Here is a 9287-nt window from a genome sequence, read left to right on the forward strand (position 1 = left end):
GCGAATATGCTGCGAACAAGCGACGAATTTCGCACGACGGCGTTCTCTTTTCACGAGGCGCGAGAGCAGTAGCTTCTATCGCCGTACGCGCAGAGGACGTGCCGCCGGGAGAAGTTCGTTGGTTGTTCGCTGCATATTCGCTCGTCTGCCTCACCACCGGTAAATGCGCATTCGACTTTATGGGCCAAGTGAGGCCAACAAGCGAGACTAACTATAGGGTGTATTCACTGGCGGCTATAGCTGTGTGCGCGAATGCTGAGCGCGTGCTGACGGCGAGCTTCCGCAGTTCTTCTGCAACGTGCATTCTGCACCATCAAGAGTGCCGGTCTTAGCAGCATATTGATGTGAGCTCGTTCTGAGCATGCGCTCCAAAGAGTCCCCACAAATATGGCGTCCAGTGAATACTCCCCATTGCCATGTGTTCAGTCTTCCGTATGGTGCGTACTACGCCTCGCGCTAGCGCGCTATTGAGCACGAAGAGGTGCTCGCTCTCGGCTCCTCACTTGGTTTAGCATTACGCAGGCACGTAGCCAGGGGGGAGGCCCATGGCCCCCCCCCCCCCCCCCCCCCCGAAATCTCCCATTTTTCTGGGACCTCCTCTCCCCCCTCCCCCTCATACAGCATTTTGTCAATGGCGCCCCCCCCCCCCCCTCCGAAACGAAATCCTAGCTACGTGCCTGGCATTACGTGCCATCTTTCTCGCCTACTTATATCTCCAAGAAAGCGCAGAGACGGTGATGGAAAGTCCTAGGAGATCAACTATACTAAACACAACATCCGTGGCACTAATTGCTAGAAATAAAAACACCATCATTCAACAGCTGCCATTCTAATCATGTGAAACTGGGGATAATTCGGAATCTGGTCAATTCAAGAATGATGCCTTTCTTCTTTCTACAGTTAATCGAGATATAGGCAGTTAAAACTGAGCGTGTTACAGCCCTCTTACAACTTCACTGGATTTCTGAAAAAAGTGGCAAGAATTTCTGTTGCCATAAAAAAGTCGCATGTTTCAGTAACAAAAACAATGTGCCACCGAAACACGACACAATAGGCTGGACGTGTATCAATCCTCACGGTTTAGAGAACACACGAAATCCATACAAAACCGCAGTATTTAAAACGCAGAACGTAGAACTAGAGTTCCTGTATATAAGCTCCCGCACGGAGCAAAGCTGCGTTTTCATCCATCTTGAAATTCAAAGTTATGCGTGAAAGACACTCTTCATGCGTGCAGGAGCAATATTAACGTTAGGCCGAGTGGACAGTTCATAGTCCCTTCGAGTTCGCATTCGGTAGAACCCTCATGATTCCACAATTCCGCGAGTTTTGCCCGTCAGCCTCTGATGTCACAACGTGATGTCCACGTGTTCGGTTGAGAGCACGGTAAAAAACGTACCCGAATGGGACGGAATCGGGTAAGCCAGGCGGTAGGTCACCGCCTGTCCTCGTCGTTGTCGCAATGCTCACGTAAATGATATATGAATGACATGCCGCCTACATGAATGGATGATATACGGCCTGATGCAAAAGCAAAGACCATAAACACAGTTGGCTAGCGGCTAGGGGCTGAAAAAGCTGTGGAGCGGCCGTAATAGAGTCTTTTCTGCGCATCATTAAATTTGTGTTTGTCGCGTGATTGAATTCGACGAATAGCGGCGCGGCGGCCAGTGGAAAACAGACGCGCTACTCCCCTACGGGGTGCCTGCCCAGGAACTCTTCGTAGAACGGCTCGCCAGTCACCGGAATGCAGAACGTACTTTGGCTAAATGCAGTTACCAAAGTATTTCATACACTAGCGGTGTTCCCGAAATGCCACCAGTCGAATTTAGTGTAAGTGGCATTGAAACCTTATTGCAGAACATCGATGAAACCAAAGCCAGTCGCCACCACCACGCGTTTTAAAAAGGTGCGCTCAGGCAATCTCGCCCTATCTATACTTAATTTATACCCAGTCGCTGGCTACGAGCGTTCTACCAGATGACTGGAAAGTTGCTCACGTTGTACCTATCCACAAAGGCGGTCCGAAGAAGGATGTCTCTAATTACAGACCTATTTCATTGACGTCTATTTTATGTAAGATTATTGAACACGTTTTTTATTCACAGATAGTGTCTCACTTAAACGCAAACAATTTGATTATCAGTGAGCAACACGGTTTTTGTAAGGGATTGTCTGGTACAACACAGCTTGCGGAATTTTTTCACGAATTAGTATCTGGTATTGATGAGCGCAGACAAACAGATTGTATTTTCTTAGACTTCCGTAAAGCATTTGACACGGTTTCACACTCGCTTCTTCTCCAGAAACTTAAGATATTTAATTTAGATTCAACTGTTTTTAGGTGGATTGAAAGCTATTTGTCCCAGCGGCGTCAATGTGTGGTTTTGAACGGCAAGCAGTCTGATTACGTTGATGTTACATCTGGAGTCCCCCAGGGCTCCGTCTTGGGACCCCTTTTGTTTTTAATTTATATTAACGACATTTCTAGCCAAATAACATCCCGTATTCGACTGTTTGCTGACGATTGTGTTTTATATAGAAGCATTACGAGTGAGCATGACGCAGAACAATTACAGAGTGACCTGGTACGTGTTGAAAACTGGTGTTGTAAATGGAAGATGAATTTGAATCCAAAAAAGTGTGTCCATTTAAGTTTTACTAGGAGTAAGAAAAAAATCGATACTCAGTACAGTATAAATAATGACTTCATCAAAACAGAATGTACGTACAAATATCTGGGTGTTATATTATCGAATGACTGTTCATGGAACGCCCAAGTCGATGATGTAGTCTTAAGGGCCGGCAGGGCATTAAACTTCATTCAGCGAAATTTAAAATGTTCCGAAACAAACTTGAAGAAAACGGCATATCTGACATGTGTTAGACCAATTATAGAATATGCATGTGTTGTATGGGACCCTGCGCAGAAGTATCTAATTGAAAAACTAGAAAAAATTCAAAATAGGGCAGCGAGGTTTGTTCTGGGACGATATGGGCAAAAGGATAGTTGTACTGACATGAAAAGAGAATTAAATTGGGAATTACTCTCAGCCCGACGGAACAAATTAAAACTGAAATTTTTGTTTTCAATATTTAATGGTCGACTGGGCATTAACAAAGACGATTACCTAAAGCAACCGCACTATATTTCAAGCCGGACCGATCACTGTTTTAAAATACGAGAATACCGTGCCAGAACAAACATGTACGCTAATTCTTTTTTTTTGTCAAGACCATCCAACAATGGAACAAGCTGTCGGAGGAACAAGTGTGCTCTGCAACCGAAGAATTGTTTTTTTCACGTTTGTAACCCCCCTGCAGTAACGCCTTCGGGCAATGCGGGGTAACTTATGAATAAAGAATAAAGAATCGTGATTCTTGTGCGAGCAGCGCTTTAATCTGAGGTTAGCTAAAAGGCCGCTTGTAGCTGGGATGAACCGTATCTTGAAAAATATTTTTTCCTCGTGGCTACCGCACGAAGGCCAAATTTTTTGTTGCAGCTCGGTCATGGAGATTGTCACGTCGAAAGCTAGTAGTCGATCAATTAATATGTTTTGTTGAGAGACGAAACGAGCTGAGAAAATTATTTCGCGTTCACGTTTTAAAAGGGAAAAAAAAAAAGCGTAATTGTGTGACGTTCTTCCGAGGTATTTGGTTTCTCGCCGCGCACGGTTTTTTTAATCTTTTCTCATGCTGTCTGTTTCGCTGAAGTCGATAATGGTTTATCTTCTGGCAAGTTCCGATGTCAGTGCAGGAAGGCAGAGCACGGCAGCACAAGCTTGTCCCGTTCGCAAGTCAGCAAATGCAGGCGCTAAATGCCAAAATAGTGAGACGACTGCGTCCAGGGACACTTTCTTCAGTGGAAGCAAACATCGTTCAAATATATGCAAAAAACAACAACAACAAAGTAATTCACACGTCATCTCTGAATTCCATAGGGAGCGCCAACAGTCGAACCGCGTGAGTGAAGTGGCATCACCTATTGTATAGAAGGCGTTTTAATAACGGCGCTTAAAGAATCACCCGGCAGGATGTCTTGAAGTGTCGCGACGCGAACGTCATAAAATATAAAAACAGGAAAATAAAATATAAAAAAAAGTGGCAGCGAGGTCTAACACGCAAGAATCGAAGAAAATTGAACGAAGAACCCAAGAGAAAAACGAAAAGACAGAGGAGGGGGAAGGGAGAAAATCAGGCACTGGAAAGGGTCGGGAGAAAGCGAGAAAGGGAGAGAGAGGGAAAGAGAACGCGGAGCCGAGGGAAGTGGGGAGAGCAAGGGGAGCGCAAGGGGAAGAAAGAGAGAGTGCAACACTGCAGCAGCACACCATCGGGACGCGTAAGGGGAGTGGGAAGGGAGGGAAAGAGGCGGGGGTGGGGAAGCGGAGGGTTAGCGGCCCTCTCGTGGTCCATCCGGCGCTCAGAGGAAGGAAGGAAAAGCCGGATTGGCCCCCGGAGGAAGTTCCGCCCGTCGCCGCCAGCAGCAGCAGACAACAAGCGGACGCAGGGCTTTCCCGACACCCCGACCAGGCCCGAGTCCGAGCGCCGCCGCCGGGAAACCCGCAGGTGGACACCGAGCGACGTCCCACCGTCCGCTCACTGTGAGTCTCACTCGATGCCCCCCTCCGCACTGCGTCCGGGGTCGAGGTTTTTCGCCACGCCTCCGGCTAGCACCTTTGCGCGCTCCGCGTCCCTCCGTGTTCACGTCGCGCTGGACCCCCCCACATGTTGAGCTCGGGAGACGGCTCGAGCTTCGTCAGACTGGTGCGAACTCTCGGTGCTGCTCGGCCAACAACAGTGCATGCGTGATGAGGCAAGAACGCTTTAAACGTTAAATGAAAAAAAAAAAAAAAAACCTGTTGCGTTTGTAAATTAGGAGTGTATATTAGCCGTTGACAAATGTTTGCTCCAAGTTTGTGGCCAGCGGATAAATCGGGTAGCTACACACCTGCCCAGGCTGTGATCATTGTGATGAGAGACAGAGAGAGAGAGAGATTAGAATAGCGCTTGTTTAAGCGTGACTTTAGTTCTTTAGTTCTTAGTGTTTTCTAGCCATTTCTGAACGGCTTATATTCACGAGCATCCGAGATGCACGCCGCATGAATCTCTTTGACGATAGTCTGAAAGGCATTGAGTCAGATGACAGTCGAGGTTTTCTATGTGATACGAGTTTTAAGGGTTCCAGAACCCTTAGATAATACTAACTTTTCAATTTCACGCAGCGGAATCTCCCCTTCACGCAAAAAAAGTAGTGCCATGTTGTGACGCTTTTCATTCTCAGGTCCGCTTCACCGCAGAAACTCTGTCCATTAGCTGAAGACTTCTCGTTTCTGTTGCCTGATGGTAGGTCTCACCATAGAAAAAGCAAGCGGCTTTGTAAGAGGTTAATTATAGTAGAAATACCCGACGAATCACACATTGGAGGATTCGAGCGTCCCCGTTAAGGTTGATGTTTAACTTTATTGGACAGCGCGACAAATTTAACACAAAGAGATCTCGGAATCGTACCAATACCTGACTGATACGAACTGTAGGAAAATGATTTAACGCCCGTAACCCTATTATTGGACCTATATCGTTCGCGCTCGTTTCCAATCTCAACGTCTCGCTCATTTGGTAGCAGCGGTCGATCTCATGTATGCGTTTTACTTCCTATCATTCTGTTTACCTTTACCGTACTCGCGTCTCGGCACCACTGCATGGGTGCGCCGCTTTCGTGCCCTTTTCAGCCATTTTGCTTTAAATGTAAGAGTTGATCAGCGTTCTAGAACACAAGTATCAGTTCGTCGTAGCCAGAGGCTTTGTATATCATCACATGAATGCCCAAACAAATCAGGATAGTTTACGAGTGACCCAATTTAATCTAGAAACAGCGGCAACATAAATTTACTCGGGAGCTTTTTTTGTTCTTTTTCGCCGGAGAAATAGGTTTGGCGGACAGCCTATTTCTTCTTTTCCCGAAAGAATAACTACAAAATAGAGGTACCCTCAAGTGAAGCTGCATGCAAATCAAACAATTCAAACGAGGCTACCTTACCTTATTCTGTTGTGGAAGTGCGAGCTAGTGAAATACAGTTAGGTGTCAAAATTTCCCAGACACCCCCGCCCTCCAAACGGTTCATGTGCATGAAGTCATCCTAATCTAGGGCGAACCTCAGTCGATTTTTATATTGAGATTACACTTGGACAAAAAGAAATACCGCAGTCGGTCAACTCAGGAAAAAAGGAAACTAAAAACTCAGGTATTTACGAAGGACACTGCTTAAAACACCACGAGCGGGGAAACATGTTGCATACAAAGCTCCTGTAAGACCGACACTGGAGTATGCTTCCGAGGTATGGGATCCCTGGAAAACCATTCTCTCCAAAGAGCTTGAAAATGTTCATTCACAGGCGGCACGTTTAATTTTTTCAGACTTTAAGGACATCAGTTTCTTGGCGCAGAAAATGCGGGTAAACGTGTAGCCTCTAACGAACAGAAGCTCTGGCAGCGGCTGAAATTGTTCTTTTAGATTTAAAACCTCTTGAAACCCTTGCAAAATACTTAAAGCAAAAACGTTATAATTCAGAGAAGTTACACACCATCCAAAAGTGCTCGCCGCCATTGATGCCTGTATAAACGTATTTAAACAACCATTATTTTGCAGATGCGCTAGATACGTGGAACAAGCTTCCGGGAATCGCCGTCGCTCTGCAGTCCGTTTCTGAACTTGATTATGTGTTATGTACTTTGTTTGGAGAGTAAGATTGTCATAGCGTATTTTCATGTGCCTTGGTTGGAAGGGAGGAGTTGCTCATGGACATTAGGGACTTTTAGTAGACCGTATTCTAGAGTTACGCTTCGTTAGTGGGAGCTCATGCCGTCACTTCGAAGCATGGATTGAGCACGCGTCCGCTGGGCCCGATTTTCACAGCTTGCGATCTACCATATATCTCTAATACAACATCGTGCAGCATTTTACTTTTAAGTTTTCTTGCTTTATCACTCATGCCTTGAACAGGACTGGCAGTATTTTAGAATTAAAGTTTGTTGCAGGGTAAGCCAGGTATCAAGTCATTAGTGGTCGTTTATTAATCAATATGCTTTTCCATTAAGGATGGTTCACACGTTGGTGTCGGTTACGTTCAGAGCAACCAAAATGGCAGCAACGACCGGAACACCGGAACAACCGCGACTCATGATTGCTGCACGAAGCAACTTTTTTTCCATTGCTTGGCACGTTGTGTACTCCCGGCGACTGTCGTTGCAGTAATTTCGGTCGCTATATGAATGCAAGCCACGCAACTCTCTGAACCAGGCTTTATGCTTTTTACAAAGATAAAACGAAAGCGACCTACAGAACGAAGACATGACAAACCGTTTTTCCAACTGGCAGCTTGGACAATCATTTTTGTCCAGACGGATCTTTCAGAACGAATAACTCCGTATGAAGTATAACTTTGTATTCCGGTTTGTTTGCCAGTAAATGTGTCAGGCAATACGCGGCAAGTGTAATTCAGATAAAGTATACATAACCGGCGGCTTTTTTTCACACGCCGAAAGAAGAAACATCCAAGTGTGGATATTCACATCATAACAACCTGGCACTGCGGTGGTCGCGTAACTTGATGTCCCGAAGAACTACATGTTCGGTGGTGTTCAGCGAAAGCTGCGAATTTCGCTGCCGAAATCATATTTGTTCACCTTTAAGCTGACCGGACAACGATGGCTACAAGCGCGAGCTAGTCCGCGCTCCTTGCCTTGAAACGTCCTTTTTAGCGCGTGCACGTTTGAAAGCACGTTTGAATTAGGAAAGGAACACGCCGGCGGCATCTCCTCTATCGCCTATTGTTCGTAGAGAGCCTACATTGCAGAGAGGGTGACACTCAAACCATGGGGAGCGTTTGCAGTTTAATGGCGGACACCTCCATCGGACATTGGTCGCAAGTTCGTATATGCTGCATTTTCATGTAGCTGGGAGGAAAGCAGGCGGAGACGCTTGCGGACGACCAACGCATTGGTCAAATGTAACTCGTATCGCAAACGCGGCCCATAAACTACATGACTCCGATTAAGCAGTTGGAAATTCTCTGTCATACAGACTCTCTAATTGTTCACTGCCACCTAACGGTTGTCGCCGCCTACTCGTCGGTAAGAAGGAATTGTGACGAATTGCACGTGCCCGGTGTGCCAGTTATCATTACGACGGGATTTAGGGTTCTTACAAATCCCGCAAGCTTTGCCCGTGGCGCAGAACGTGAGCGAACGTAATCCGAGCGCAGCGGCTGAAAAGGACCTACCGATAAAAATGATCTGTTTGCAGTTAGGGGCGCCCTTGGTCGGGGCCTGAGTAATGTCCGCTCCTTTGCAGTCTTTTCGGCCCCGTAAGCTTAACGCCGCATTCCGACTGGTCACTCAACCGCATCCGCAAAGCGGTTGCGAACGCGGTTGCTTAGAGATGCAATACAAATTCACGATGAAAGCCAGCGGATTCGCTTCGCGGTTGCGAGTGAACGCCAGCGTAAGTGCAGCCTCAGGGTGCAAGGGATTGTCACAAAAACACGTAAAAAAAAACAAAAAAAAACACTCTATATACATATATAAAAATCACAAGTCAGTTGTTTTTTGTATTTTTTTTTTGCGGTGTTATTTGTTTAATATTTCTAAGAGGAATCACGCACTGGTAACAACTCGTGCTTCGGCAACAGATCGCTCCATTGAAAGGAGAGTTCGAAAAACGAGCGCTTGCGATAAAAAAAAAAAAAAGGCACATCTCAAAGCAAAGAGAGCGAGATTTGTCGCTGTTGCTCACTGCTAGCCTTGCCGCTCAAAGGGGTTTGTTTCTCCTGGCCCACTGGTTTACTGCTTTGTACCGAATAGCACATCGACATCGGGGAAGACTTCTAGCACGTCTTTCCGTCAGCTGCTCAGCGATAATAGCCTTTGCACTGCGTGAAAAAAGAAAGACACCGAGAAAGAACCTTGTCGACGACAAGTGCCCATCTACGGCTGTGTGCAGCAGGCACTTTATACCGGAAGATGATATGCCGGGATATCGCATAAAAAAGATGGTCCCTGGAGCCACCCTCACGGTGTTCGGTGGGTCTTTAAAGAAACCAATGCCTGCTACCAGGAAAGGTCGAAGATAACCTGTTTTAATACAGTCGATATCTGCGCCAGAAAGCATAAATCAAAAGGCAGGTGTGTTGGCTCTCCAAGCGGATTTGGAACAGGCCGATTAAGATAAACCAAACGGTTCGTGTACGACGTCTCCACTCAGTTATCAGGGAAAGATTTCGAATTTCGA

Source organism: Ixodes scapularis, unplaced genomic scaffold (assembly GCF_016920785.2).
Source record: "Ixodes scapularis isolate PalLabHiFi unplaced genomic scaffold, ASM1692078v2 ptg001292l_1__unscaffolded, whole genome shotgun sequence".
Classification (NCBI taxonomy): Eukaryota; Metazoa; Arthropoda; class Arachnida; order Ixodida; family Ixodidae; genus Ixodes; species Ixodes scapularis.